We start from the raw sequence: 23081 nt of genomic DNA, 5'->3' as shown, positions 1-23081 counted from the left end.
ATGAATTAACAGAACACTAAGCAGTTTCTCAGGAAGCTTCTTTCCAGATTTCATCTGAGGATATTTCCTTTTACACCATAGCTGTCTATGGGCTTCCAAATATCACTTTGCCAATTCCACAAGAACTGTCTTAGCGAAAGACTTCTTGAGGGGAAAGCTGTAACTCTGTGAGATGATTTCACAGAACTCAAAGAAGTTTCTCAGAAAGCTTCTTTCTCTTTGTTATCGGAGGATATTTCCTTTGGCCCAATGGTCGTCAAAGGGTTCCGAAATATCTGTTCTCAGATTCCACAGAAATAAGGCTTGCAAAGAGATCCATGAAATACAGATGTAACTCTGTGAGATGAATTATGAGAACACTAAGCAGTTTCTCAGGAAGCTTCTTTCCAGATTTCATCTGAGGATATTTCCTTTCTCATCATAGCATTCTAAGGGCTTCCAAATATCACTTTGCCAATTCCAGAAGAACTGTCTTAGCGAAAGGCTTCTTGAGGGAAAGCTGTAACTCTGTGAGATGATTTCACAGAACACAAAGGAGTTTCTCAGAAAGCTTCTTTCTCTTTGTTATCGGAGGATATTTTCTTTGGCCCTATAGTCTTCAAAGGGATCCGAAATATCTGTTCTCAGATTCCACAGAAATAAGGCTAGCAAAGAGATCCACGAAATACAGATGTAACTCTGTGAGATGAATTAACAGAACACTAAGCAGTTTCTCAGGAAGCTTCTTTCCAGATTTCATCTGAGGATATTTCCTTTTACACCATAGCCATCTATGGGCTTCCAAATATCACATTGCCAATTCCACAATAACTGTCTTAGCGAAAGGCTTCTTGAGGGGAAAGCTGTAACTCTGTGAGATGATTTCACAGAACACAAAGAAGTTTCTCAGAAAGCTTCTTTCTTTTGTTATCGGAGGATATTTCCTTTGGCCCTATTGTCTTCAAAGGGATCCGAAATATCTGTTCTCAGATTCCACAGAAATAAGGCTAGCAAAGAGATCCAAGAAATACAGATGTAACTCTGTGAGATGAATAAAGACAACACTAAGCAGTTTCTCAGGAAGCTTCTTTCCAGATTTCATCTGAGGATATTTCCTTTCTCACCATAGCCCTCTATGGGCTTCCAAATATCACTTTGCCAATTCCACAAGAACTGTCTTAGCGAAAGGCTTCTTGAGGGGAAAGCTGTAACTATGTGAGATGATTTCACAGAACACAAAGAAGTTTCTCAGAAAGCTTCTTTCTCTTTGTTATCGGAGGACATTTCCTTTGGCCCTATAGTCTTCAAAGGGATCCGAAATATCTGTTCTCAGATTCCACCGAAATAAGGCTAGCAAAGAGATCCACGAAATACAGATGTAACTTTGTGAGATGAATTAACAGAACACTAAGCAGTTTCTCAGGAAGCTTCTTTCCAGATTACATCTGAGGATATTTCCTTTTTCAACATAGCCCTCTATGGGCTTCCAAATATCACTTTGCCAATTCCACAAGAACTGTCTTAGCGAAAGGCTTCTTGAGGGGAAAGCTGTAACTCAGTGAGATGATTTCACAGAACACAAAGAAGTTTCTCAGAAAGCTTCTTTCTCTTTGTTATCAGAGGATATTTCCTTTGACCCTAAAGTCTTCAAAGGCATCCGAAATATTTGTTCTCTGATTCCACAGAAATAAGGCTAGCAAAGAGATCCACAAAATACAGATGTAACTCTGTGAGATGAATTAACAGAACACTAAGCAGGTTCTCAGGAAGCTTCTTTCCAGATTTCATCTGAGGATATTTCCTTTTACACCATAGCCCTCTATGGGCTTCCAAATATCACTTTGCCAATTCCACAAGAACTGTCCTAGCGAAAGGATTCTTGAGGGAAAGCTGTAACTCTGTGAGATGATTTCACAGAACAAAAAGAAGTTTCTCAGAAAGCTTCTTTCTCTTTGTTATCGGAGGATATTTCCTTTGGCCCTATCGTCTTCAAAGGGATCCGAAATATCTGTTCTCAGATTCCACCGAAATAAGGCTAGCAAAGAGATCCACGAAATACAGATGTAACTCTGTGAGATGAATTAACAGAACACTAAGCAGTTTCTCAGGAAGCTTCTATCCAGATTTCATCTGAGGATATTTCCTTTTACACCATAGCCGTCTATGGGCTTCCAAATATCACTTTGCCAATTCCACAATAACTGTCTTAGCGAAAGGCTTCTTGAGGGGAAAGCTGTAACTCTGTGAGATGATTTCACAGAACAAAAAGAAGTTTCTCAGAAAGCTTCTTTCTTTTGTTATCGGAGGATATTTCCTTTGGCCCTATTGTCTTCAAAGGGATCCGAAATATCTGTTCTCAGATTCCACAGAAATAAGGCTAGCAAAGAGATCCACGAAATACACATGTAACTCTGTGAGATGAATTAACAGAACACTAAGCAGTTTCTCAGGAAGCTTCTTTCCAGATTTCATCTGAGGATATTTCCTTTTTCACCATAGCCCTCTATGGGCTTCCAAATATCACTTTGCCAATTCCACAAGAACTGTCCTAGCGAAAGGATTCTTGAGGGAAAGCTGTAACTCTGTGAGATGATTTCACAGAACACAAAGAAGTTTCTCAGAAAGCTTCTTTCTCTTTGTTATCGGAGGATATTTCCTTTGGCCCTATAGTCTTCAAAGGGATCCGAAATATCTGTTCTCAGATTCCACCGAAATAAGGCTAGCAAAGAGATCCACGAAATACAGATGTAACTCTGTGAGATGAATTAACAGAACACTAAGCAGTTTCTCAGGAAGCTTCTTTCCAGATTTCATCTGAGGATATTTCCTTTTACACCATAGCCGTCTATGGGCTTCCAAATATCACTTTGCCAATTCCACAATAACTGTCTTAGCGAAAGGCTTCTTGAGGGGAAGGCTGTAACTCTGTGAGATGATTTCACAGAACACAAAGAAGTTTCTCAGAAAGCTTCTTTCTCCTTGTTATCGGAGGATATTTCCTTTGGCCCTATGGTCTTCAAAGGGATCCGAAATATCTGTTCTCAGATTCCACAGAAATAAGGCCAGCAAAGAGATCCACGAAATACATATGTAACTCTGTGAGATGAATTAACAGAACACTAAGCAGTTTCTCAGGAAGCTTCTTTCCAGATTTCATCTGAGGATATTTCCTTTCTCACCATAGCCCTCTATGGGCTTCCAAATATCACTTTTCCAATAACACAAGAACTGTCTTAGCAAAAGGCTTCTTGAGGGGAAAGCTGTAACTCTGTGAGATGATTTCACAGAACACAAAGAAGTTTCTCAGAAAGCTTCTTTCTCCTTGTTATCGGAGGATATTTCATTTGGCCCTATTGTCTACAAAGGGATCCGAAGTATCTGTTCTCAGATTCCACAGAAATAAGGCTAGCAAAGAGATCCACGAAATACAGATGTAACTCTGTGAGATGAATTAACAGAACACTAAGCAGTTTCTCAGGAAGCTTCTTTACAGATTTCATCTGAGGATATTTCCTTTGTCACCATAGCCCTCTATGGCTTCCAAATATCACTTTACCAATTCCACAAGAACTGTCTTAACGAAAGGCTTCTTGAGGGGAAAGCTGTAACTCTGTGAGATGATTTCACACAACCCTAAGAAGTTTCTCAGAAAGCTTCTTTCTCTTTGTTATCGGAGGATATTTCCTTTGGCCCTGTAGTCTTCAATGGGATCCGAATTAATTGTTCTCAGATTCCACAGAAATAAGGTTAGCAAATAGATCCACGAAATACAGATGTAACTCTGTGAGATGAATTAACAGAACACTAAGCAGTTTCTCAGGAAGCTTCTTTCCAGATTTCATCTGAGGATATTTCCTTTTACACCATAGCTGTCTATGGGCTTCCAAATATCACTTTGCCAATTCCACAAGAACTGTCTTAGCGAAAGACTTCTTGAGGGGAAAGCTGTAACTCTGTGAGATGATTTCACAGAACTCAAAGAAGTTTCTCAGAAAGCTTCTTTCTCTTTGTTATCGGAGGACATTTCCTTTGGCCCAATGGTCTTCAAAGGGTTCCGAAATATCTGTTCTCAGATTCCACAGAAATAAGGCTAGCAAAGAGATCCACGAAATACAGATGTAACTCTGTGAGATGAATTATGAGAACACTAAGCAGTTTCTCAGGAAGCTTCTTTCCAGATTTCATCTGAGGATATTTCCTTTCTAATCATAGCATTCTAAGGGCTTCCAAATATCACTTTGCCAATTCCAGAAGAACTGTCTTAGCGAAAGGCTTCTTGAGGGAAAGCTGTAACTCTGTGAGATGATTTCACAGAACACAAAGAAGTTTCTCAGAAAGCTTCTTTCTTTTGTTATCGGAGGATATTTCCTTTGGCCCTATTGTCTTCAAAGGGATCCGAAATATCTGTTCTCAGATTCCACAGAAATAAGGCTAGCAAAGAGATCCACGAAATACACATGTAACTCTGTGAGATGAATTAACAGAACACTAAGCAGTTTCTCAGGAAGCTTCTTTCCAGATTTCATCTGAGGATATTTCCTTTTTCACCATAGCCCTCTATGGGCTTCCAAATATCACTTTGCCAATTCCCCAAGAACTGTCTTAGCGAAAGGCTTCTTGAGGGGAAAGCTGTAACTCTGTGAGATGATTTCACAGAACACAAAGAAGTTTCTCAGAAAGCTTCTTTCTCTTTGTTATCGGAGGATATTTCATTTGGCCCTCTTGACTTCAAAGGGATCCGAAATATCTGTTCTCAGATTCCACAGAAATAAGGCTAGCAAAGAGATCCACGAAATACAGATGTAACTCTGTGAGATGAATAAAGAGAACACTAAGCAGTTTCTCAGGAAGCTTCTTTCCAGATTTCATCTGAGGATATTTCCTTTCTCACCATAGCCCACTATGGGCTTCCAAATATCACTTTTCCAATTCCACAAGAACTGTCGTAGCGAAAGGCTTCTTGAGGGGAAAGCTCTAACTCTGTGAGATGATTTCACAGAACACAAAGAAGTTTCTCAGAAAGCTTCTTTCTCTTTGTTATCGGAGGACATTTCCTTTGGCCCTATAGTCTTCAAAGGGATCCGAAATATCTGTTCACAGATTCCACCGAAATAAGGCTAGCAAAGAGATCCACGAAATACAGATGTAATTTTGTGAGATGAATGAACAGAACACTAAGCAGTTTCTCAGGAAGCTTCTTTCCAGATTACATCTGAGGATATTTCCTTTTTCACCATAGCCCTCTATGGGCTTCCAAATATCACTTTGCCAATTCCACAAGAACTGTCTTAGCGAAAGGCTTCTTGAGGGGAAAGCTGTAACTCAGTGAGATGATTTCACAGAACACAAAGAAGTTTCTCAGAAAGCTTCTTTCTCTTTGTTATCAGAGGATATTTCCTTTGACCCTATAGTCTTCAAAGGGATCCGAAATATTTGTTCTCTGATTCCACAGAAATAAGGCTAGCAAAGAGATCCACAAAATACAGATGTAACTCTGTGAGATGAATTAACAGAACACTAAGCAGGTTCTCAGGAAGCTTCTTTCCAGATTTCATCTGAGGATATTTCCTTTTACACCATAGCCCTCTATGGGCTTCCAAATATCACTTTGCCAATTCCACAAGAACTGTCCTAGCGAAAGGATTCTTGTGGGAAAGCTGTAACTCTGTGAGATGATTTCACAGAACACAAAGAAGTTTCTCAGAAAGCTTCTTTCTCTTTGTTATCGGAGGATATTTCCTTTGGCCCTATAGTCTTCAAAGGGATCCGAAATATCTGTTCTCAGATTCCACCGAAATAAGGCTAGCAAAGAGATCCACGAAATACAGATGTAACTCTGTGAGATGAATTAACAGAACACTAAGCAGTTTCTCCGGAAGCTTCTTTCCAGATTTCATCTGAGGATATTTCCTTTTACACCATAGCTGTCTAGGGGCTTCCAAATATCACTTTGCCAATTCCACAAGAACTGTCTTAGCGAAAGTCTTCTTGAGGGGAAAGCTGTAACTCTGTGAGATGATTTCACAAAACTCAAAGAAGTTTCTCAGAAAGCTTCTTTCTCTTTGTTATCGGAGGATATTTCCTTTGGCCCAATGGTCTTCAAAGGGTTCCGAAATATCTGTTCTCAGATTCCACAGAAATAAGGCTAGCAAAGAGATCCACGAAATACAGATGTAAATCTGTGAGATGAATTAACAGAACACTAAGCAGTTTCTCAGGAAGCTTCTTTCCAGATTTCATCTGAGGATATTTCCTTTTTCACCATAGCCCTCTATGGGCTTCAAAATATCACTTTGCCAATTCCACAAGAACTATCTTAGCGAAAGGCTTCTTGAGGGGAAAGCTGTAACTCTGTGAGATGATTTCACAGAACACAAAGAAGTTTCTCAGAAAGCTTCTTTCTCCTTGTTATCGGAGGATATTTCCTTTGGCCCTATGGTCTTCAAAGGGATCCGAAATATCTGTTCTCAGATTCCACAGAAATAAGGCAAGCAAAGAGATCCACGACATACAGATGTAACTCTGTGAGATGAATTAACAGAACACTAAGCAGTTTCTCAGGAAGCTTCTTTCCAGATTTCATCTGAGGATATTTCCTTTCTCACCATAGCCCTCTATGGGCTTCCAAATATCACTTTTCCAATACCACAAGAACTGTCTTAGCAAAAGGCTTCTTGAGGGGAAAGCTGTAACTCTGTGAGATGATTTCACAGAACACAAAGAAGTTTCTCAGAAAGCTTCTTTCTCCTTGTTATCGGAGGATATTTCATTTGGCCCTATTGTCTACAAAGGGATCCGAAGTATCTGTTCTCAGATTCCACAGAAATAAGGCTTGCAAAGAGATCCACGAAATACAGATGTAACTCTGTGAGATGAATTAACAGAACACTAAGCAGTTTCTCAGGAAGCTTCTTTCCAGATTTCATCTGAGGATATTTCCTTGTCACCATAGCCCTCTATGGCTTCCAAATATCACTTTACCAATTCCACAAGAACTGTCTTAACGAAAGGCTTCTTGAGGGGAAAGCTGTAACTCTGTGAGATGATTTCACACAACCCTAAGAAGTTTCTCAGAAAGTTTCTTTCTCTTTGTTATCGGAGGATATTTCCTTTGGCCCTATAGTCTTCAATAGGATCCGAATTAATTGTTCTCAGATTCCACAGAAATAAGGTTAGCAAATAGATCCACGAAATACAGAAGTAACTCTGTGAGATGAATTAACAGAACACTAAGCAGTTTCTCAGGAAGCTTCTTTGCAGATTTCATCTGAGGATATTTCCTTTTACACCATAGCCCTCTATGGGATTCCAAATATCACTTTCCCAATTCCACAAGAACTGTCCTAGCGAAAGGATTCTTGATGGGAAAGCTGTAACTCTGTGAGATGATTTCACAGAACACAAAGAAGTTTCTCAGAAAGCTTCTTTCTCTTTGTTATCGGAGGATATTTAATTTGGCCCTATGATCTTCAACGGGATCCGAAATATCTGTTCTCAGATTCCACAGAAATAAGGGTAGCAAAGAGATTCACGAAATACATATGTAACTATGTGAGATGAATTAGCAGAACACTAAGCAGTTTCTCACTACGCTTCTTTCCAGATTTCATCTGAGGATATTTCCTTTTTCACCATAGCCCTCTATGGGCTTCCAAATATCACTTTGCCATTTCCACAAGAACTGTCTTAGCAAAAGGCTTCTTGAGGGGAAAGCTGTAACTCTGTGAGATGATTTCACAGAACACAAAGAAGTTTCTCAGAAAGCTTCTTTCTCTTTGTTATCGGAGGATATTTCCTTTGGCCCTATAGTCTTCAAAGGGATCCGAAATATTTGTTCTCAGATTACACAGAAATAAGGCTAGCAAAGAGATCCACGAAATACAGATGTAACTCTGTGAGATGAATTAACAGAACACTAAGCAATTTCTCAGGAAGCTTCTTTGCAGATTTCATCTGAGGATATTTCCTTTTAACCATAGCCCTCTATGGGCTTCCAAATATCACTTTGCCAATTCCACAAGAACTGTCCTAGCGAAAGGATTCTTGAGGGTAAAGTTGTAACTCTGTGAGATGATTTCACAGAACACAAAGAAGTTTCTCAGAAAGCTTCTTTCTCTTTGTTATCGGAGGATATTTCCTTTGGCCCTATAGTCTTCAAAGGGATCCGAAATATCTGTTCTCAGAGTCCACCGAAATAAGGCTAGCAAAGAGATCCACGAAATACAGATGTAACTCTGTGAGATGAATTAACAGAACACTAAGCAGTTTCTCAGGAAGCTTCTTTCCAGATTTCATCTGAGGATATTTCCTTTTACACCATAGCCCTCTATGGGCTTCCAAATATCACTTTGCCAATTCCACAAGAACTGTCCTAGCGAAAGGATTATTGAGGGGCAAGCTGTAACTCTGTGAGATGATTTCACAGAACACAAAGAAGTTTCTCAGAAAGCTTCTTTCTCTTTGTTATCGGAGGATATTTCCTTTGGCCCTATAGTCTTCAAAGGGATCCGAAATATCTGTTCTCAGATTCCACCGAAATAAGGCTAGCAAAGAGATCCACGAAATACAGATGTAACTCTGTGAGATGAATTAACAGAACACTAAGCAGTTTCTCCGGAAGCTTCTTTCCAGATTTCATCTGAGGATATTTCCTTTTTCACCATAGCCCTCTAGGGGTTCCAAATATCACTTTGCCAATTCCACAAGAACAGTCTTAGCGAAAGGCTTCTTGAGGGGAAAGCTGTGACTCTGTGAGATGATTTCACAGAACACAAAGAAGTTTCTCAGAAAGCTTCTTTCTCTTTGTAATCGGAGGATATTTCATTTGGCCCTATTGACTTCAAAGGGATCCGAAATATCTGTTCTCAGATTCCACAGAAATAAGGCTAGCAAAGAGATCCACGAAATACAGATGAAACTCTGTGAGATGAATTAACAGAACACTAAGCAGTTTCTCAGGAAGCTTCTTTGCAGATTTCATCTGAGCATATTTCCTTTTACACCATAGCCGTCTATGGGCTTCCAAATATCACTTTGCCAATTCCACAAGAACTGTCCTAGCGAAAGGATTCTTGAGGGAAAGCTGTAACTCTGTGAGATGATTTCACAGAACACAAAGAAGTTTCTCAGAAAGCTTCTTTCTCTTTTTTATCGGAGGATATTTCCTTTGGCCCTATAGTCTTCAAAGGGATCCGAAATATCTGTTCTCAGATTCCACCGAAATAAGGCTAGCAAAGAGATCCACGAAATACAGATGTAACTCTGTGAGATGAATTAACAGAACACTAAGCAGTTTCTCAGGAAGCTTCTTTCCAGATTTCATCTGAGGATATTTCCTTTTACACCATAGCCGTCTATGGGCTTCCAAATATCACTTTGCCAATTCCACAAGAACTGTCTTAGCGAAAGGCTTCTTGAGGGGAAAGCTGTAACTCTGTGAGATGATTTCACAGAACAAAAAGAAGTTTCTCAGAAAGCTTCTTTGTTTTGTTATCGGAGGATATTTCCTTTGGCCCTATTGTCTTCAAAGGGATCCGAAATATCTGTTCTCAGATTCCACAGAAATAAGGCTAGCAAAGAGATCCACGAAATACACATGTAACTCTGTGAGATGAATTAACAGAACACTAAGCAGTTTCTCAGTAACCTTCTTTCCAGATTTCATCTGAGGATATTTCCTTTTTCACCATAGCCCTCTATGGGCTTCCAAATATCACTTTGCCAATTCCACAAGAACTGTCTTAGCGAAAGGCTTCTTGAGGGGAAAGCTGTAACTCTGTGAGATGATTTCACAGAACACAAAGAAGTTTCTCAGAAAGCTTCTTTCTCTTTGTAATCGGAGGATATTTCATTTGGCCCTATTGACTTCAAAGGGATCCGAAATATCTGTTCTCAGATTCCACAGAAATAAGGCTAGCAAAGAGATCCACGAAATACAGATGTAACTCTGTGAGATGAATAAAGAGAACACTAAGCAGTTTCTCCGGAAGCTTCTTTCCAGATTTCATCTGAGGATATTTCCTTTCTCACCATAGCCCTCTATGGGCTTCCAAATATCACTTTGCCAATTCCACAAGAACTGTCTTAGCGAAAGGCTTCTTGAGGGGAAGCTGTAACTCTGTGAGATGATTTCACAGTACACAAAGAAGTTTCTCAGAAAGCTTCTTTCTCTTTGTTAACGGAGGATATTTCCTTTGGCCCTATAGTCTTCAAAGGAATCCGAAATATCTGTTCTCAGATTCCACAGAAATAAGGCTAGCAAAGAGATCCGCGAAATACAGATGTAACTCTGTGAGATGAATTAACAGAACACTAAGCAGTTTCTCAGGAAACTTCTTTCCAGATTTCATCTGAGGATATTTCCATTTTCACCATAGCCCTCTATGGGCTTCCAAATATCACTTTGCTAATTCCACAAGAACTGTCTTAGCGAAAGGCTTCTTGAGGGGAAAGCTGTAACTCAGTGAGATGATTTCACAGAACACAAAGAAGTTTCTCAGAAAGCTTCTTTCTCTTTGTTATCGGAGGATATTTCCTTTGGCCCTATTGTCTTCAAAGGGATCCGAAATATCTGTTCTCAGATTCCACAGAAATAAGGCTAGCAAAGAGATCCACGAAATACAGATGTAACTCTGTGAGATGAATTAACAGAACACTAAGCAGTTTCTCAGGAAGCTTCTTTCCAGATTTCATCTGAGGATATTTCCTTTGTCACCATAGCCCTCTATGGGCTTCCAAATATCACTTTGCCAATTCCACAAGAACTGTCTTAGCGAAAGGCTTCTTGAGGGGAAAGCTGTAACTCTGTGAGATGATTTCACAGAACACAAAGAAGTTTCTCAGAAAGCTTCTTTTTTTTGTTATCGGAGGATATTTCCTTTGGATCTATAGACTTCAAAGGGATCCGAAATATCTGTTCTCAGATTCCACCGAAATAAAGCTAGCAAAGAGATCCACGAAATACAGATGTAACTCGGTGAGATGAATTAACATAACACTAAGCAGTTTCTCAGGAAGCTTCTTTCCAGATTTCATCTGAGGATATTTCCTTTTACACCATAGCCGTCTCTGGGCTTCCAAATATCACTTTGCCAATTCCACAAGAACTGTCTTAGCGAAAGGCTTCTTGAGGGGAAAGCTGTAACTCTGTGAGATGATTTCACAGAACACAAAGAAGTTTCTCAGAAAGCTTCTTTCTCTTTGTTATCGGAGGATATTTCCTTTGCCCCAATGGTCTTCAAAGGGATCCGAAATATCTGTTCTCAGATTCCACAGAAATAAGGCTTGTAAAGAGATCCACGAAATACAGATGTAACTCTGTGAGATGAATTAACAGAACAATAAGCAGTTTCTCACTAAGCTTCTTTCCAGATTTCATCTGAGAATATTTCCTTTTTCACCAAAGCCCTCTATGGGCTTCCAAATATCACTTTTCCAATTCCACAAGAACTGTCTTAGCGAAAGGCTTCTTGAGGGGAAAGCTGTAACTCTGTGAGATGATTTCACAGAACACAAAGAAGTTTCTCAGAAAGCTTCTTTCTCTTTGTTATCGGGGGATATTTCCTTTGCCCCAATGGTCTTCAAAGGGATCCGAAATATCTGTTCTCAGATTCCACAGAAATAAGGCTAGCAAAGAGATCCACGAAATACAGATGTAACTCTGTGAGATGAATTAGCAGAACACTAAGCAGTTTCTCAGGAAACGTCTTTCCAAATTTCATCTGAGGATATTTCCATTTTCACCATAGCCCACTATGGGCTTCCAAATATCACTTTGCTAATTCCACAAGAACTGTCTTAGCGAAAGGCTTCTTGAGGGGAAAGCTGTAACTCTGTGAGATGATTTCACAGAACACAAAGAAGTTTCTCAGAAATCTTCTTTCTCCTTTTTATCGGAGGATATTTCATTTGGCCCTATTGTCTACAAAGGGATCCGAAATATCTGTTCTCAGATTCCACAGAAATAAGGCTAGCAAAGAGATCCACGAAATACAGATGTAACTCTGTGAGATGAATTAACACAACACTAAGCAGTTTCTCAGGAAGCTTCTTTCCAGATTTCATCTGAGGATATTTCCTTTTTCACCATAGCCCTCTAGGGCTTCCAAATATCACTTTGCCAATTCCACAAGAACTGTCTTAGCGAAAGGCTTCTTGAGGGGAAAGCTGTTACTCTGTGAGATGATTTCACAGAACACAAAGAAGTTTCTCAGAAAGCTTCTTCCTCTTTGTTATCGGAGGATATTTCCTTTGGCCCTATGGTCTTCAAAGGGATCCGAAATATCTGTTCTCAGTTTCCACAGAAATAAGGCTAGCAAAGAGATCCACGAAATACAGATGTAACCCTTTGAGATGAATTAACAGAACACTAAGCAGTTTCTCAGGAAGCTTCTTTCCAGATTTCATCTGAGGATATTTCCTTTTTCACCATAGCCCTCTATGGGCTTCCAAATATCACTTTGCCAATTCCATAAGAACTGTCTTAGCGAAAGGCTTCTTGAGGGGAAAGCTGTAACTCTGTGAGATGATTTCACCGAACACAAAGAAGTTTCTCAGAAAGCTTCTTTCTCTTTGTTATCGGAGGATATTTCCTTTGGCCCTACAGTCTTCAAAGGGATCCGAAGTATCTGTTCTCAGATTCCACAGAAATAAGGCTAGCAAAGAGATCCACGAAATACAGATGTAACTCGGTGAGATGAATTAACAGAACACTAAGCAGTTTCTCAGGAAGCTTCTTTGCAGTTTTCATCTGAGGATATTTCCTTTTACACCATAGCCCTCTATGGGCATCCAAATATCACTTTGCGAATTCCACAAGAACTGTCTTAGCGAAAGGCTTCCTGATGGGAATGCTGTAACTCTGTGAGATGATTTCACAGAACACAAAGAAGTTTCTCAGAAAGCTTCTTTCTCTTTGTTATCGGAAGATATTTCCTTAGGCCCCATAGTCTTCAAAGGGATCCGAAATATCTGTTCTCAGATTCCACAGAAATAAGGCTTGTAAAGAGATCCACGAAATACAGATGTAACTCTGTGAGATGAATTAACAGAACACTAAGCAGTTTCTCACTAAGCTTCTTTCCAGATTTCATCTGAGAATATTTCCTTTTTCACCAAAGCCCTCTATGGGCTTCCAAATATCACTTTTCCAATTCCACAAGAACTGTCTTAGCGAAAGGCTTCTTGAGGGGAAAGCTGTAACTCTGTGAGATGATTTCACAGAACACAAAGAAGTTTCTCAGAAAGCTTCTTTCTCTTTGTTATCGGGGGATATTTCCTTTGCCCCAATGGTCTTCAAAGGGATCCGAAATATCTGTTCTCAGATTCCACAGAAATAAGGCTAGCAAAGAGATCCACGAAATACAGATGTAACTCTGTGAGATGAATTAACAGAACACTAAGCAGTTTCTCAGGAAGCTTCTTTGGAGATTTCATCTGAGGATATTTCCTTTTAACCATAGCCCTCTATGGGCTTCCAAATATCACTTTGACAATTCCACAAGAACTGTCCTAGCGAAAGGATTCTTGATGGTAAAGTTGTAACTCTGTGAGATGATTTCACAGAACATAAAGAAGTTTCTCAGAAAGCTTCTTTCTCTTTGTTATCGGAGGATATTTCCTTTGGCCCTATAGTCTTCAAACTGATCCGAAATATCTGTTCTCAGAGTCCACCGAAATAAGGCTAGCAAAGAGATCCACGAAATACAGATGTAACTCTGTGAGATGAATTAACAGAACACTAAGCAGTTTCTCAGGAACCTTCTTTCCAGATTTCATCTGAGGATATTTCCTTTTTCACCATAGCCCTCTATGTGCTTCCAAATATCACTTTGCCAATTCCACAAGAACTGTCTTAGCGAAAGGCTTCTTGACGGGAAAGCTGTAACTCTGTGAGAAGATTTCACAGAACACAAAGAAGTTTCTCAGAAATCTTCTTTCTCTTTGTTATCCGAGAATATTTCATTTGGCCCTATTGTCTTCAAAGGGATCCGAAATATCTGTTCTCAGATTCCACAGAAATAAGGCTAGTAAAGAGATCCACGAAATACAGATGTAACTCTGTGAGATGAATTAACAGAACACTGAGCAGTTTCTCAGGAAGCTTCTTTCCAGATTTCATCTGAAGATATTTCCTTTTACACCATAGCCGTCTATGGGCTTCCAAATATGACTTTGCCAATTCCACAAGAACTGTCTTAGCGAAAGGCTTCTTGAGGGGAAAGCAGTAACTCTGTGAGATGATTTCACAGAACACAAAGAAGTTTCTCAGAAAGCTTCTTTCTCTTTGTTATCGGAGGATATTTCCTTTGGCCCTGTAGTCTTCAAAGGGATCCGAAATATCTGTTCTCAGATTCCACAGAAATGAGGCTAGCAAAGAGATCCACGAAATACAGATGTAACTCTGTGAGATGAATTAATAGAACACTAAGCAGTTTCTCAGGAAGCTTCTTTTCAGATTTTATCTGAGGATATTTCATTTTTCACCATAGCCCTCTATGGGCTTCCAAATATCACTTTGCCAATTCCACAAGAACTGTCTTAGCGAAAGGCTTCTTGAGGGGAAAGCTGTAACTCTGTGAGATGATTTCACAGAACACAAAGAAGTTTCTCAGGAAGCTTCTTTCTCTTTGTTATCGGAGGATATTTCCTTTGTCCCTATAGTCTTCAAAGGGATCCGAAATGTCTGTTCTCAGATTCCACAGAAATGAGGCTAGCAAAGAGATCCACGAAATACAGATGTAACTCTGTGAGATGAATTAATAGAACACTAAGCAGTTTCTCAGGAAGCTTCTTTTCAGATTTCATCTGAGGATATTTCATTTTTCACCATAGCCCTCTATGGGCTTCCAAATATCACTTTGCCAATTCCACAAGAACTGTCTTAGCGAAAGGCTTCTTGAGGGGAAAGCTGTAACTCTGTGAGATGATTTCACAGAACACAAAGAAGTTTCTCAGAAAGCTTCTTTCTCTTTGTTATCGGAGGATATTTCCTTTGGCCCTGTAGTCTTCAAAGGGATCCGAAATATCTGTTCTCAGATTCCACAGAAATAAGGCTAGCAAAGAGATCCACGAAATACCAATGTAACACTGTGAGATGAATTAACAGAACACTAAGCAGTTTCTCAGGAAGCTTCTTTCCAGATTTCATCTGAGGATATTTCCTTTCTCACCATAGCCGTCTATGGGCTTCCAAATATCACTTTGCCAATTCCACAAGAACTGTCTTAGCGAAAAGCTTCTTTAGGGTAAAGCTGTAACTCTGTGAGATGATTTCAGAGAACACAAAGAAGTTTCTCAGAAAGCTTCTTTCTCTTTGTTATCGGAGGATATTTCCTTTGGCCCTATGGTCTTCAAAGTCATCCGAAATATCTGTTCTCAGATTCCACAGAAATAAGGCTAGCAAAGAGATCCACGAAATACATATGTAACACTGTGAGATGAATTAACAGAACAGTAAGCAGTTTCTCAGGAAGCTTCTTTTCAGATTTCATCTGAGGATATTTCCTTTTACACCATAGCCGTCTATGGGCTTCCAAATATCACTTTGCCAATTCCACAAGAACTGTCTTAGCGAAAAGCTTCTTGAGGGGAAAGCTGTTTCTCTGTGAGATGGTTTCACAGAACCCAAAGAAGTTTCTTAGAAAGCTTCTTTCTCTTTGTTATCGGAGGATATTTCCTTTGGCCCAATGGTCTTAAAAGGGATCCGAAATATCTGTTCTCAGATTCCACAGAAATAAGGCTAGCAAAGAGACCCACGAAATACAGAAGTAACTCTGTGAGATGAATTAAGAGAACACTAAGCAGTTTCTCAGAAAACTTCTTTCCAGAATTCTTCTGAGGATATTTCCTTTCTCACCATAGCCCTCTATGGTCTTCCAAATATCACTTTGCCAATTCCACAAGAATTGTCTTTGCGAAAGACTTCTTGAGGGGAAAGCTGTAACTCTGTGAGATGATTTCACAGAACACAAAGAAGTTTCTCAGGAAGCTTCTTTCTCTTTGTTATCGGAGGATATTTCCTTTGTCCCTATAGTCTTCAACGGGATCCGAAATATCTGTTCTCAGATTCCACAGAAATAAGGGTAGCAAAGAGATTCACGAAATACATATGTAACTCTGTGAGATGAATAAGCAGAACACTAAGCAGTTTCTCACTAAGCTTCTTTCCAGATTTCATCTGAGGATATTAACTTTTTCACCATAGCCCTCTATGGGCTTCCAAATATCACTTTGCCAATTCCACAAGAACTGTCTTAGCAAAAGGCTTCTTGAGGGGAAAGCTGTAACTCTGTGAGATGATTTCACAGAACACAAAGAAGTTTCTCAGAAAGCTTCTTTCTCTTTGTTATCGGAGGATATTTCCTTTGGCCCTATAGTCTTCAAAGGGATCCGAAATATTTGTTCTCAGATTACACAGAAATAAGGCTAGCAAAGAGATCCACGAAATACAGATGTAACTCTGTGAGATGAATTAACAGAACACTAAGCAGTTTCTCAGGAAGCTTCTTTGCAGATTTCATCTGAGGATATTTCCTTTTAACCATAGCCCTCTATGGGCTTCCAAATATCACTTTGCCAATTCCACAAGAACTGTCCTAGCGAAAGGATTCTTGATGGTAAAGTTGTAACTCTGTGAGATGATTTCACAGAACATAAAGAAGTTTCTCAGAAAGCTTCTTTCTCTTTGTTATCGGAGGATATTTCCTTTGGCCCTATAGTCTTCAAACTGATCCGAAATATCTGTTCTCAGAGTCCACCGAAATAAGGCTAGCAAAGAGATCCACGAAATACAGATGTAACTCTGCGAGATGAATTAACAGAACACTAAGCAGTTTCTCAGGAAGCTTCTTTCCAGATTTCATCTGAGGATATTTCCTTTTTCACCATAGCCCTCTATGTGCTTCCAAATATCACTTTGCCAATTCCACAAGAACTGTCTTAGCGAAAGGCTTCTTGACGGGAAAGCTGTAACTCTGTGAGAAGATTTCACAGAACACAAAGAAGTTTCTCAGAAAGCTTCTTTCTCTTTGTTATCTGAGAATATTTCATTTGGCCCTATTGCCTTCAAAGGGATCCGAAATATCTGTTCTCAGATTCCACAGAAATAAGGCTAGTAAAGAGATCCACGAAATACAGATGTAACTCTGTGAGATGAATTAACAGAACACTGAGCAGTTTCTCAGGAAGCTTCTTTCCAGATTTCATCTGAAGATATTTCCTTTTACACCATAGCCGTCTATGGGCTTCCAAATATGACTTTGCCAATTCCACAAGAACTGTCGTAGCGAAAGTCTTCTTGAGGGGAAAGCAGTAACTCTGTGAGATGATTTCACAGAACACAAAGAAGTTTCTCAGAAAGCTTCTTTCTCTTTGTTATCGGAGGATATTTCCTTTGGCCCTGTAGTCTTCAAAGGGATCCGAAATATCTGTTCTCAGATTCCACAGAAATGAGGCTAGCAAAGAGATCGACGAAATACAGATGTAACTCTGTGAGATGAATTAATAGAACACTAAGCAGTTTCTCAGGAAGCTTCTTTTCAGATTTTATCTGAGGATATTTCATTTTTCACCATAGCCCTCTATGGGCTTCCAAATATCACTTTGCCAATTCCACAAGAACTGTCTTAGCGAAAGGCTTCTTGAGGGGAAAGCTGTAACTCTGTGAGATGATTTCACAGAACACAAAGAAGTTTCTCAGGAAGCTTCTTTCTCTTTGTTATCGGAGGATATTTCCTTTGTCCCTAGAGTCTTCAAAGGGATCCGAAATATCTGTTCTCAGCTTCCACAGAAATGAGGCTAGCAAAGAGATTCACGAAATACAGATGTAACTCTGTGAGATGAATTAATAGAACACTAAGCAGTTTCTCAGGAAGCTTCTTTTCAGATTTCATCTGAGGATATTTCATTTTTCACCATAGCCCTCTATGGGCTTCCAAATATCACTTTGCCAATTCCACAAGAACTGTCTTAGCGAAAGGCTTCTTGAGGGGAAAGCTGTAACTCTGTGAGATGATTTCACAGAACACAAAGAAGTTTCTCAGAAAGCTTCTTTCTCTTTGTTATCGGAGGATATTTCCTTTGGCCCTGTAGTCTTCAAAGGGATCCGAAATATCTGTTCTCAGATTCCACAGAAATAAGGCTAGCAAAGAGATCCACGAAATACCAATGTAACACTGTGAGATGAATTAACAGAACACTAAGCAGTTTCTCAGGAAGCTTCTTTCCAGATTTCATCTGAGGATATTTCCTTTCTCACCATAGCCGTCTATGGGCTTCCAAATATCACTTTGCCAATTCCACAAGAACTGTCTTAGCGAAAAGCTTCTTTAGGGTAAAGCTGTAACTCTGTAAGATGATTTCACAGAACACAAAGAAGTTTCTCAGAAAGCTTCTTTCTCTTTGTTATCGGAGGATATTTCCTTTGGCCCTATGGTCTTCAAAGTCATCCGAAATATCTGTTCTCAGATTCCACAGAAATAAGGCTAGCAAAGAGATCCACGAAATACAGATGTAACTCTGTGAGATGAATGAACAGAACACTAAGCAGTTTCTCAGGAAGCTTCTTTCCAGATTTCATCTGAGGATATTTACTTTTTCACCATAGCCCTCTATGTGCTTCCAAATATCACTTTGCCAATTCCACAAGAACTGTCTTAGCGAAAGGCTTCTTGAGGGGAAAGCTGTAACTCTGTGAGAAGATTTCACAGAACACAAAGAAGTTTCTCAGAAATCTTCTTTCTCTTTGTTATCCGAGAATATTTCATTTGGCCCTATTGTCTTCAAAGGGATGCGAAATATCTGTTCTCAGATTCCACAGAAATAAGGCTAGTAAAGAGATCCACGAAATACACATGTAACTCTGTGAGATGAATTAACAGAACACTGAGCAGTTTCTCAGGAAGCTTCTTTCCAGGTTTCATCGGAAGATATTTCCTTTTACACCATAGCCGTCTATGGGCTTCCAAATATGACTTTGCCAATTCCACAAGAACTGTCTTAGCGAAAGGCTTCTTGAGGGGAAAGCAGTAACTCTGTGAGATGATTTCACAGAACACAAAGAAGTTTCTCAGAAAGCTTCTTTCTCTTGTTATCGGAGGATATTTCCTTTGGCCCTGTAGTCTTCAAAGGGATCCGAAATATCTGTTCTCAGATTCCATAGAAATGAGGCTAGCAAAGAGATCCACGAAATACAGATGTAACTCTGTGAGATGAATTAATAGAACACTAAGCAGTTTCTCAGGAAGCTTCTTTTCAGATTTTATCTGAGGATATTTCATTTTTCACCATAGCCCTCTATGGGCTTCCAAATATCACTTTGCCAATTCCACAAGAACTGTCTTAGCGAAAGGCTTCTTGAGGGGAAAGCTGTAACTCTGTGAGATGATTTCACAGAACACAAAGAAGTTTCTCAGGAAGCTTCTTTCTCTTTGTTATCGGAGGGTATTTCCTTTGTCCCTATAGTCTTCAAAGGGATCCGAAATATCTGTTCTCAGATTCCACAGAAATGAGGCTAGCAAAGAGATCCACGAAATACAGATGTAACTCTGTGAGATGAATTAATAGAACACTAAGCAGTTTCTCAGGAAGCTTCTTTTCAGATTTCATCTGAGGATATTTCATTTTTCACCATAGCCCTCTATGGGCTTCCAAATATCACTTTGCCAATTCCACAAGAACTGTCTTAGCGAAAGGCTTCTTGAGGGGAAAGCTGTAACTCTGTGAGATGATTTCACAGAACACAAAGAAGTTTCTCAGAAAGCTTCTTTCTCTTTGTTATCGGAGGATATTTCCTTTGGCCCTGTAGTCTTCAAAGGGATCCGAAATATCTGTTCTCAGATTCCACAGAAATAAGGCTAGCAAAGAGATCCAAGAAATACCAATGTAACACTGTGAGATGAATTAACAGAACACTAAGCAGTTTCTCAGGAAGCTTCTTTCCAGATTTCATCTGAGGATATTTCCTTTCTCACCATAGCCGTCTATGGGCTTCCAAATATCACTTTGCCAATTCCACAAGAACTGTCTTAGCGAAAAGCTTCTTTAGGGTAAAGCTGTAACTCTGTGAGATGATTTCACAGAACACAAAGAAGTTTCTCAGAAACCTTCTTTCTCTTTGTTATCGGAGGATATTTCCTTTGGCCCTATGGTCTTCAAAGTCATCCGAAATATCTGTTCTCAGATTCCACAGAAAAAAGGCTAGCAAAGAGATCCACGAAATACAGATGTAACTCTGTGAGATGAATTAACAGAACACTAAGCAGTTTCTCAGGAAGCTTCTTTCCAGATTTCATCTGGGGATATTTCCTTTTACACCATAGCCGTCTATGGGCTTCCAAATATCACTTTGCCAATTCCACAAGAACTGTCTTAGCGAAAGGCTTCTTGAGGGGAAAGCTGTAACTCTGTGAGATGATTTCACCGAACACAAAGAAGTTTCTCAGAAAGCTTCTTTCTGTTTGTTATCGGAAGATATTTCCCTAGGCCCCATAGTCTTCAAGGGGATCCGAAATATCTGTTCTCAGATTCCACAGAAATAAGGCTTGCAAAGAGATCCACGAAATACAGATGTAACTCTGTGAGATGAATTAACAGAACACTAAGCAGTTTCTCAGGAAGCTTCTTTGCAGATTTCATCTGAGGATATTTCCTTTTAACCATAGCCCTCTATGGGCTTCCAAATATCACTTTGCCAATTCCACAAGAACTGTCCTAGCGAAAGGATTCTTGATGGTAAAGTTGTAACTCTGTGAGATGATTTCACAGAACATAAAGAAGATTCTCAGAAAGCTTCTTTCTCTTTGTTATCGGAGGATATTTCCTTTGGCCCTATAGTCTTCAAACTGATCCGAAATATCTGTTCTCAGAGTCCACCGAAATAAGGCTAGCAAAGAGATCCACGAAATACAGATGTAACTCTGTGAGATGAATTAACAGAACACTAAGCAGTTTCTCAGGAAGCTTCTTTCCAGATTTCATCTGAGGATATTTCCTTTTTCACCATAGCCCTCTATGTGCTTCCAAATATCACTTTGCCAATTCCACAAGAACTGTCTTAGCGAAAGGCTTCTTGACGGGAAAGCTGTAACTCTGTGAGAAGATTTCACAGAACACAAAGAAGTTTCTCAGAAATCTTCTTTCTCTTTGTTATCCGAGAATATTTCATTTGGCCCTATTGTCTTCAAAGGGATCCGAAATATCTGTTCTCAGATTCCACAGAAATAAGGCTAGTAAAGAGATCCACGAAATACAGATGTAACTCTGTGAGATGAATTAACAGAACACTGAGCAGTTTCTCAGGAAGCTTCTTTCCAGATTTCATCTGAGGATATTTCCTTTTACACCTTAGCCGTCTATGGGCTTCCAAATATGACTTTGCCAATTCCACAAGAACTGTCTTAGCGAAAGGCTTCTTCAGGGGAAAGCAGTAACTCTGTGAGATGATTTCACAGAACACAAAGAAGTTTCTCAGAAAGCTTCTTTCTCTTTGTTATCGGAGGATATTTCCTTTGGCCCTGTAGTCTTCAAAGGGATCCGAAATATCCGTTCTCAGATTCCACAGAAATGAGGCTAGCAAAGAGATCCACGAAATACAGATGTAACTCTGTGAGATGAATTAATAGAACACTAAGCAGTTTCTCAGGAAGCTTCTTTTCAGATTTTATCTGAGGATATTTCATTTTTCACCATAGCCCTCTATGGGCTTCCAAATATGACTTTCCCAATTCCACAAGAACTGTCTTAGCGAAAGGCTTCTTGAGGGGAAAGCTGTAACTCTGTGAGATGATTTCACAGAACACAAAGAAGTTTCTCAGGAAGCTTCTTTCTCTTTGTTATCGGAGGATATTTCCTTTGTCCCTATATTCTTCAAAGGGATCCGAAATATCTGTTCTCAGATTCCACAGAAATGAGGCTAGCAAAGAGATCCATGAAATACAGATGTAACTCTGTGAGATGAATTAATAGAACACTAAGCAGTTTCTCAGGAAGCTTCTTTTCAGATTTCATCTGAGGATATTTCATTTTTCACCATAGCCCTCTATGGGCTTCCAAATATCACTTTGCCAATTCCACAAGAACTGTCTTAGCGAAAGGCTTCTTGAGGGGAAAGCTGTAACTCTGTGAGATGATTTCACAGAACACAAAGAAGTTTCTCAGAAAGCTTCTTTCTCTTTGTTATCGGAGGATATTTCCTTTGGCCCTGTAGTCTTCAAAGGGATCTGAAATATCTGTTCTCAGATTCCACAGAAATAAGGCTAGCAAAGAGATCCACGAAATACCAATGTAACACTGTGAGATGAATTCACAAAACACTAAGCAGTTTCTCAGGAAGCTTCTTTCCAGATTTCATCTGAGGATATTTCCTTTCTCACCATAGCCGTCTATGGGCTTCCAAATATCACTTTGCCAATTCCACAAGAACTGTCTTAGCGAAAAGCTTCTTTAGGGTAAAGCTGTAACTCTGTGAGATGATTTCACAGAACACAAAGAAGTTTCTCAGAAAGCTTTTTTCTCTTTGTTATCGGAGGATATTTCCTTTGGCCCTATGGTCTTCAAAGTCATCCGAAATATCTGTTCTCAGATTCCACAGAAATAAGGCTAGCAAAGAGATCCACGAAATACAGATGTAACTCTGTGAGATGAATTAACAGAACACTAAGCAGTTTCTCAGGAAGCTTCTTTCCAGATTTCATCTGAGGATATTTCCTTTTACACCATAGCCGTCTATGGGCTTCCAAATATCACTTTGCCAATTCCACAAGAACTGTCTTAGCGAAAGGCTTCTTGAGGGGAAAGCTGTAACTCTGTGAGATGATTTCACCGAACACAAAGAAGTTTCTCAGAAAGCTTCTTTCTGTTTGTTATCGGAAGATATTTCCTTAGGCCCCATTGTCTTCAAAGGGATCCGAAATATCTGTTCTCAGATTCCACAGAAATAAGGCTTGCAAAGAGATCCACGAAATGCATATGTAACTCTGTGAGATGAATTAACAGAACACTAAGCAGTTTCTCAGGAAGCTTCTTTCCAGATTTCATCTGAGGATATTTCCTTTTTCACCAAAGCCCTCTATGGGCTTCCAAATATCACTTTTCCAATTCCACAG

This window comes from Macaca nemestrina, chromosome 14 (genome assembly GCF_043159975.1).
Source record: "Macaca nemestrina isolate mMacNem1 chromosome 14, mMacNem.hap1, whole genome shotgun sequence".
NCBI classification, from domain to species: Eukaryota; Metazoa; Chordata; class Mammalia; order Primates; family Cercopithecidae; genus Macaca; species Macaca nemestrina.
This window is presented reverse-complemented; position numbering follows the sequence as displayed.